The sequence below is a fragment of the Gracilinanus agilis genome, chromosome 6 (genome assembly GCF_016433145.1).
Source record: "Gracilinanus agilis isolate LMUSP501 chromosome 6, AgileGrace, whole genome shotgun sequence".
NCBI lineage: Eukaryota > Metazoa > Chordata > Mammalia > Didelphimorphia > Didelphidae > Gracilinanus > Gracilinanus agilis.
In genome coordinates, this window is record NC_058135.1 from 46,799,088 (window position 1) to 46,807,272 (window position 8,185).

Below are 8,185 nucleotides of genomic sequence, written 5' to 3' on the forward strand. Positions count from 1 at the left end.
CCATACTGTCTCTAACATCATCATTAATTGGGGAATTGCCTTTAATACCTATTAATTGGGGAATGCCTAAACAAGTTGTGGGATATGATTCTGATGGTATACTACTGTTTCATAAGAAATAATAAGCAGGATGATTAAAAAACATGGAAAGACTACATGAAATTGTGAAGAGTGAAACAAGCAGAACCAAGAGAACATTATATACAGCAATAGAGATACTGTTTGAAAAATGACTTGTTTGTATCTACCACAAGAGATACAAGATATTTATTTGGCCAATTCTAATTTGTAAGGAGTTCTGTTCCTCAGTGAATTTTGATATTCCCTTTCCCATAAGACCAATTCTGCTTTTCAAGAAGTTTTTCTTATGTACATTTTTATAAATATTATTTTTTCTTGTGAGTGATTCTGCTTGTTAAGATGTTCTTTCCTTCACTGGAGTTTTTTCCTATTGGCCTATTTTGTTTTACAAGGAATTAATTTCCTTAGTATTTTTTGTTGTCTCCTCTACCAAGCTGTTGACCCTTTTTTCATGATTTTTCTGTATCCCTCTCCTTTCTTTTCTCAATTTTTCTTCTACTTTTATTTGATTTTTAAAATTCTCCACGAACTCCTGCATTAATTCTTTTTGGGCCAAAGAGCAATTCATATTTTTCTTGGAGGCTTTTCATGCAGCAGTATCGATTTTGTTATCTTCTAAGTTTGTGTGTTGGTCTTTGTCACTAAAATAACTTTCTATGTTGAGTTTCTTTTTTTTTGTTGTTGTTTGCTCATTTTCCTGCCTTTTTCTTTTCCTTTAATTTAAAAAAAAGCATAAAATTTGGGATCTGTAACCATGGTGAAGGGAACATTGTTCCAAATTTCAGGCTTTATGTGCAGCTCACTTCAGAACTGGCTCTGGGGATGTATCTGCTTTCAGTTCTTTCAAAGAGGTATGATGTAAGGAGAGGTGTATTTAATACTTTCCTTATCTATGGTCCGGTCTGTGAGCATTCTTTTCCTCTTTGACCTCTGACCAGGGTCTCTTGCTTCCCACAAATGCTGGTGTTTTCTAGTGCTCCTCTTGACCTTAGATTGCACTGGACTGCAACTTGGTTCTGTGTATGGGCAACGAGTCAAGAGTCTTACATCCTCAGAGCCAGCATAGGGACCCCTGTAATCTCTTTCTGAGTAGTTTTCCAACCTCCTCCCCTTATTATTGTCTGTATCTGAGAACTCTGGAATCCTTTGCTGCTGCTTCAACTACATCCAAGGCTTGATTCTGCAGTGAAGCCTGAAAAACTGAACTCTGCACTGGTGCATTAGATCCCTTGTGTTTGCCTTCTAAGTTGTTTTGGGCTGAAAAACATTACTTCATCTTGTCTTTTTGTGGGTTATTCTCCAAAATTCATTTTGGGGCAATATATCATAGTTTCTTGGAGGGTGATTTGGTAGAGATCATATGGATACATTTACCTTTTCCAACATTTTGGACTCCACCTCCTGTTCATCATTTCTCATGGTGCAATAATAATCCATTACAACCATATACCACAATTTGTTCATTCATTCTCCTGGTGATGGATAACCCCTCAGTTTCCAATTTTTTACAACTATCAAAAGAGCTACTAAAAATATTTTGGTACAGATCAGTCCTTTCCCCTCATTTCTGACCTCTTTGAGATATAAATATAAACATAGTAGTATTATTGCTGGATCAATGGATATGCATAATTTTATGCCCCTTTAATGTTCCAGTTTTCCCACGTCCCCTCCAACATTTATCATTTTTCTTTTTGGTCACATTAGCCAATCTGATAGGTATGTTATGGTATCTCAGAGTTGTTTTAATTAGCATTTCTTTGGTCAATAGCAATTTGTAGCATTTTTTCATGTGACTATAAATAGTTTTAATTTTTTGTCTGAGTACTGCCTCTTCATATTCCTTGACCATTTTTCAATTGAGGAATGCTTTGTATTCTTAAAATTTTGACTCAGTTCTCTATATATTTGAGAAATCAAATCTTGCTATCAGATTTTCCCCAAATTTCTTGTTTCTTTTCTAATTTTTATTACATTGATTTTATTTGTACAAAGTCTTTTTAATTTAATGTAATCAAAGTTATCTATTTCATTTTTTGGTAATAGTCTTTCTATGTCTTGTTTAGTCATAAATCCTTTATCCATAAGTCTGACAAGTAAATTTTTACATGGTCCTCTAATTTCCTTGTGGTGTCATCCTTTACTTTTAGATCAAGTATCCATTTTGATTTTATCCTGGTGTATTGTATAACACATTTGTCCATGCCTAGTCTATGTCAAACTTCTTTATAGTTATCTCAGCAGTTTTTGTCAAATAATAAGTTATTTCACACAAAAAACTTGGAACTTTGGATTTATCGAACATTAAGTTGCTATTAGAAATTGACTGCCATGTTTTGATTGCATTATCTATTCCATTCATCACTCAATTTTTTAGCTAGTACCAGATTTGATGATTACTGCTTTATGGTATAGTTTGAGATCCATTACAGCCAGGCATTCTTCTTCCATATATATTTTTCATTAATTCCTTTGATATTCTTGATCTTTTATTCTTCCAGATGAAATTTTATGTTCTTTTTTCTAGTTCTATGAAATCATTTTTGGGTAGTTTGATTTGTAGAGTACTATTCAAGTAAATTATTTATGTAGTATTGTCATTTTCACTCTTTTCGCTTGCCCTATTTTTATATTCAAATCCTGGGAAATGGTGGATGCCACCTTTATTGACAAGGGAGGCAGTTGGAGAGATTGGAATGTTCCCAGGCAAAGTAGGTTGGCCTGGGAGTATAAATACCCCTAACAGCCACCTGGAGTGGACCTTTGGCTCTTGGATTTTGGTCTTTGGTCCTTTGGACTTTGGTACCTTAGATCTTTAGGTCTCTTGGTCCCTGGGTGGTGAAGGGAGGCTTGGAGGTCTGAAGAAGCAGAGGGTGGGTAGGATCTATATATTTCCTGAAGGCTGTGAGAGTTAATACATCACCAAACACTGATAATAAGAAAGCTGAAAGAAAATCACCAACACAGCTGCATCAAAGGCAGTCACTCTCTGGTTTAGCATTGACCAGGCTGAGACAGAGGGGTTGTGAAGAAGAAAGCTCCAGCTTCTACTAAGTCAATAGCCTTCAGGCCTGAGTGATTATAGATTATAGATATTAGATTGACAGTGTCTCCGATCCCCAATCCTTATCCTGATTATCCTTTCCTGATTTAGATTATAGATAAAAAGTGTTTAATAAGCACCTTCCTGAATGGTCTTCATATAGTCAGATAAACAAATGTGATCCAAGGCTAATCAGAGCCCAATATTAATAAATGATCCAACCCCAGGTTGGACCTGAAAGGCTTACCCGTCCACGTAACCATTCAGGGTCCTTCCCTGGGCAACTGTTATTGAAAGGGGAAATTATAACAACTAGCAAGGGTGATTCGGGTTTGTGTTCCCCCATCACCAGCACCTAGAGAGAATACAAAGATACATCCACATCACTGACATCTATATCTCCCTCAGGACCCTCTCTTTTTTTTTTTTTATAACACTATCCATGAGAAATTAATGTTTTTCCAGTTGTGTAGGTCTGAGTTTAATTTATGTGAAGAACGTTTTGTAATTGTGTTCATATAGTTACTGGGTTTGTCTTGGTAGGCATACTCCCAGGTATTTTATATTGTCTAGAATTATTTTGATTAGAAATTCCTTTTATATCTCTTGCTTTGTTGGTGGTAAATAGAAATGCTGATGATTTATGTGGATTTATTTTGTATCCATGACTTTGTTTAAGTTGTTAATTATTTCTATTAATTTTTTTTTGGTTTGGTACTTTGGATTCTCTAGGCATAAAAGCATATCATCTGCAAGGAGTGATAGTTTTGTTTCTTCATTGTCTATTTTAATTCTTTCCATCTCTTTTTCTGCTCTAATTGCTATAGCTAACATTTCTTGTACAATATTAAATAACAGTAGTGATAATGGGAGTTCTTGCTTTATCCCTGATCTTATTGAGAAGGAATTTAATTTATCCCCATTATATAAAATGCTTGTTGATGGTTTTAAATAGATGCCATTTATTACTTTAAGGAAGATTCTATTTATTCCAATATTTTCTAATGTTTTTATAAAGAATTGCTATTACAGTTTATCAAATGCATCTATCAAAATAATCATGTTTTTCTATTGGCTATGTTATTTTTATGGTCAATTATGCTGATGATTTTCCAAATATTGAATCATTCCTGCATTCCTGGTATATAACCGGGCTGATCATGGTGTAAAATCTTCGTAATATAATGCTATCATCTTGCTTTTATTTTATAAAAAAATTTGAATTGATGCATAACAGAGAGATTGGTCTATAGTTTTCTTTCTCTACTTTAGCTCTTCCTTGTTTAGGTATCACTACCATATTTGTATCATAAAAAGAGTTTGGAAATGTTCCCTCTTCCCCTATTTTTCTAAATAGTTTATGTACTATTGGAATTGGTAATTCTTTGAATGTTTAGTAGAACTGATTTGTAAATTCATCTGGCCCTGTGTCTTTTTTCTTAGGGTATTTGATGGTTTGTTCAATTTCTTTTTCTGTGATGAAGTTGTTTAAGTATTTTATTTCCTCTTTTGTTAATCTAAGTAGTTTGTATTTTTATAAGTATTCATCTATTTCATTTAGATTGTTAGGCATATTGGCAAAATAACTTCTGATAATTGCTATAAATTCTTCATTAGTTATGATTTTGCTTTCTCATTTTTATGCAGATATTTTGGGTTTCTTTTTTTAGTCAAATTAATCAGTGGTTTAGTGATATTATTTATTTTTTTCATAAAACCAACTATTTATCTTATTTATTCGTTCAATGGCTTTCTTATTTTCAATTTTATCAATCTCTCCCTTGATTCTTGGGATTTCCAATTTTGTATTTAATTGGGGAATTTTAATTTGCTTTTTTTTCTAGCTTTCTTTTAGCTACATGCCTTAATTCATTGATCCACTGTTTCTCCATTTTATTCATTTTGTTGATATAAACTGTTTAAAATGTTTCCTCCTAAATACTGCTTTGCCTGCATCCCCTAAATTTTGGTATGTAATCTCCTCACTTGCCATTTTGTTTAATGAAGTTGTTGATTGTTTCTATGATTTTACTCATCCATTCATTAGAATAAAGTTTTCTGGTTTCCAATTAATTTTTAGCTTGTATTTGCTGCCCTTTGTTGAATGCAATTTAAATTTTTTCATTGTCTGAAAAATATACATTTAATATTTTTACTTTTCTACATTTTGTTGTGAGGTTTTTATGTCCTATTTTATGTTTTTTTTTTAATTTTTTGGTGAAGGTACTATATACTGCTGAGAAAAAATATATTTCTTTCTGTTCCCATTTAGTTTTTTCCAGAGATCTATTACATCCAATTTTTCTGTAGTACTATTTACCTCCTTAACATTCATTCTTATTTTTTGGTTGGATTTATATACTTCTGACAAGGGAAGTCTACTAGTAACTTTTCACTATCTATTTCCTCCAATAATTCATGTAACTTTTAGGAATCTTATTGATAAGTCATTTTGTGCATATATGTTTAGTATTGGTATTATTTTATTGTCTATTATAATGTACTTTCCTTCCTTATCTCTTTCAATTAGATGGATTTCTACTTCTGTTTTGTCTGAGTTCATAATTGTTTTCTTTTTTTTTTACTTTAGCTAAGTCATAGTATATTCTGCTCTAACCTCTTACTTTTACTCTCTGTGTATCTCCCTGATTTAAATGTGCTTCTTATAGAAGGCATATGGAATTTTGTTTTTTTCATCAACTCTGGTATCCTTTTCCATTTTATAGTTCATTCGATTAATATTCACAGTTATGATTACTAATTGTGTTTATTAATTACTAATCTTATTTCCCCAATTTATTCTTCTCTCCCTTTCTTCCTCCCTTTCCCTGCCACTCCCTCTGCCTTGCATTCCCCTTCTCCCTCTCTCTGTCTCTCTCTGTCTCTGTCTCTCCTCTGTTAGTTAGACTCTCCCTACTTACTGATGTTTTGTTATTGACAACTGCTTCCCCCATTTTGTTCTCCTTTTTGTCTATCTCCCACTTTCCCTTATTCCCCTACTTCCTTATAGGGTAATGTAGGCTTCCATAGTTGACTGTGGGTTTTATTCCCACTTTAAGCTAATTCCAATGAGGGTAAAGTTGAAACATATTCTGCCACTTTGCCCCCATATTCCCTTCCACTGTATTTGCCTCTTATGTGTCTCTTCATGAGAGATAGTTCACCCCTTTCTTTCTCTCCATTTCTATTCTATCCCTGGGTTCCTCTTCTCCACAACCTTAGCCTTTTTTTTGGGAGGGGGGAGGAGAATATCAGCCCATCTTATTCAGCTTCTTCCTCCTTTTCATTGCTCTAATAATAATAAAGTTCTTCTGTATCTTAAGTATTTTGCATACTTTAAACACCATTGGTATCTCAAATATCACAAATATCTTGGTTACTTCAATTACCATCTTCCCACACATAAATTTACTTCATTTAACCTTTTCAAATACTTAAGTTTTCATTTTATCATTTTATGCTTCTCTGTAGGGTCTAATTTGCTCATGAAATTTTCTTTTCAGTTATGATTATTTTAGTCAGGAAATTCTGAAATCCTTATATTTCATTAAAGTTTCATTTTTATCCCTGGAAGATTATGCTCAATTTCCCTGAGTATTTAATTCTTAGTTATAGTCCTAGATTTTTTCAGAATATCATATTCCATGTCTTCTGGTCCTTTACCAAAGAAGCTGCTAGGTCCTGTGTGATACTGACTGTGACTCCAATATATTTAATTTTTTTCCTCTCTTTTTCTTTCTGTATTTTATGTTGGGGGTCTCTTTCAGGAAGTGTTAGTGAATTCTATCAATTTCTATTTTTCTCTCTTGTTTAAGAGAAGAACAATTTTCTCTGATAATTTCTTATATTGTGGAGTCTAGGCTCTTTCTTTGATTTTGGCTTTCAGATATTCTGATAATTCTTTGATTATTTTTTCTGGATCTATTTTCCAGGTCATTCATTTTTCTAGTGAGGTATTTCAGATTTTCTTCTATTTTAAAAATTCTTTTGATTTTGTCTTATTGTTTCCTGATGTCTTATGGTTTCACTGGTTTCTATTTGTCCAATTCTAATTTTTAGGAAGCTATTTTTTCCCTTGAGTTTTCGTGTTTCCTTTTTCAGTTGGTCAATCTTCTCTTTAAAGAGTTGTTTTCTTCAGTGTTTTTATTTGCTTCCATTTTTATTTGGTCCTTTCTATTCCTTAGAGAATTGTTTCTCTGTATATTTTGTGCCTCCATTCTCTTTTGTTCTATTCTAGTTTTTAGGAAGTTGATTTCTTTTGTGGATTTTTCTTGCTATTGATTTTTCTGTCAATTTTTTTATTATTTTGTTTTTAAAAATTATTTTCAAGTTCTTTCAGAGGTTATTTTGGGGCCTGACATCTTTTCACACTTTCCTTTGAGACTTCACATTTTTCCTTTTTTGGCATTGTCCTCTACTGAGTTCATATTTGGGTCTGACCTAACACTAAAGTGAGTTTCTAATGTCAGGTTTTTTTTTCTTTTTTTGTCTTTTCCTCATTTATCTAGGTTTTTTTCTGTTACCTTATCTATCTGTTGATGTTCTTCTCTGTTCCTCAGTTAGAGGTAATACTTATCCAAGCTTGTAAAGTACTCTTTTCTGATACTTGGGGTAGGCCCAGGTGGCTTTGTTTCCCATGGTGTGTCTTTCAAGGGGATGGTACAGTTATGTTGCTTTAGGGAGGCTTGCCATTATTTTGCCCATCTAGATCCAGCACCCCATGCTACTAGCTCCCCTATTATTTTGTAGACTGAGCTGGTCTCTGCTCTTCCTTTTCCCTGTCCCTGTCAATTATCTGCACTGAGTTCTGTTGCTTCACTGCCTCAGGTGCTCTGCTTGCTACTTGATATGTTCCTGCAGTTCAATACCTGTGGAATGTCTTAGACAGGGCCAGTCTCCTACTCTGCTGTTTTGTTGCCTCAGGTATTCTGCTGCCATGTGGGAGTGAGTAGGTTTCCTCCCCTCTCTGGTTTTGTTGCCTTTGAGGAATGTCATAGTCTAGGCTAGTCCCCCACTGTGCCTACTCTGCTTTCCATATCTGTGTTGAATGGTTCATTGCTG